The 833-nt window shown below is 43.6% G+C and overlaps 1 non-coding gene across 1 annotated transcript; it reads left to right on the top strand.

Annotated features, from left to right (window-relative positions):
• Positions 1-471: 471 nt before the first annotated feature.
• Positions 472-577, top strand: LOC128095730 (U6 spliceosomal RNA). The gene has a single exon (XR_008213342.1). It is a non-coding gene; the product is annotated as a U6 spliceosomal RNA (small nuclear RNA).
• Positions 578-833: the final 256 nt, after the last annotated feature.

Genomic DNA, 833 nt, shown 5'->3' with positions numbered 1-833 from the left:
CCTAGATGAGTTGGGGTTTATTAAGAAAAGGTTTCGCCGGGCGGTGGTGGCGCACGCCTTTAATCCCAGCACTCGGGAGGCAGAGCCAGGCGGATCTCTGTGAGTTCGAGGCCAGCCTGGACTACCAAGTGAGTTCCAGGAAAGGCGCAAAGCTACACAGAGAAACCCTGTCTCGAAAAACCAAAAAAAAAAAAAAAAAAAAAAAAAAAAAAGGTTTCACTGCTTGATGTGGCGGCATACATCTTCAATCCCAGCACCTGGAAAACAGAGATCTCCATGAGTTTGAGGTCAGCCTGGTCTACATAGGGAGTTCTATAGTGAACTACATAGTGAGACTGTCTCAAAAGATAACAAAAAGGGTTTTAACATGGGTTTAGCTTGAGGGAGAGAGAGAGAAAAAAAAAAACAGTGTATGTCTAACAGAAGGGCTTCTCAAGCGAGTCTACTTTTAAACGTCTTGTCAATATCCAAGTGCTCGCTTCGGCAGCTCATAGACTAAAATTGGAATGATACAGAGAAGATTAGCATGGTCCCTGTGCAAGGATGACATGGAAATCATGAAGCGTTCCATATTTTTATCTGTTTCTCATAACTGTCAGTTAATATTTTTCCAAAATGTTCTACGGGAACCTGAGTTCGGCTCCAGATCCTGTACTAAAAGTCCAGACAGTGGCCACCCTCCTAAAGCTAAGTAGTGGATCAGAGGTGTGGGGTTTTCCAGCCAAGGCCATTTACATAGGAGAATCCACTGAGGCTTTTTCAATCGACAGTTTTTTTCCCTGCTTCATCTCTCAGCCTCAGGAGAGGTATTAGCAGTATTATCTCCATTTATA

The sequence above is a fragment of the Peromyscus californicus genome, unplaced genomic scaffold (genome assembly GCF_007827085.1).
Source record: "Peromyscus californicus insignis strain IS unplaced genomic scaffold, ASM782708v3 Scaffold_4__1_contigs__length_199733344, whole genome shotgun sequence".
NCBI lineage: Eukaryota > Metazoa > Chordata > Mammalia > Rodentia > Cricetidae > Peromyscus > Peromyscus californicus.
The sequence above is the reverse complement of the archived record's forward strand: the minus strand, read 5'-3'. Positions and strand labels throughout refer to the sequence as shown.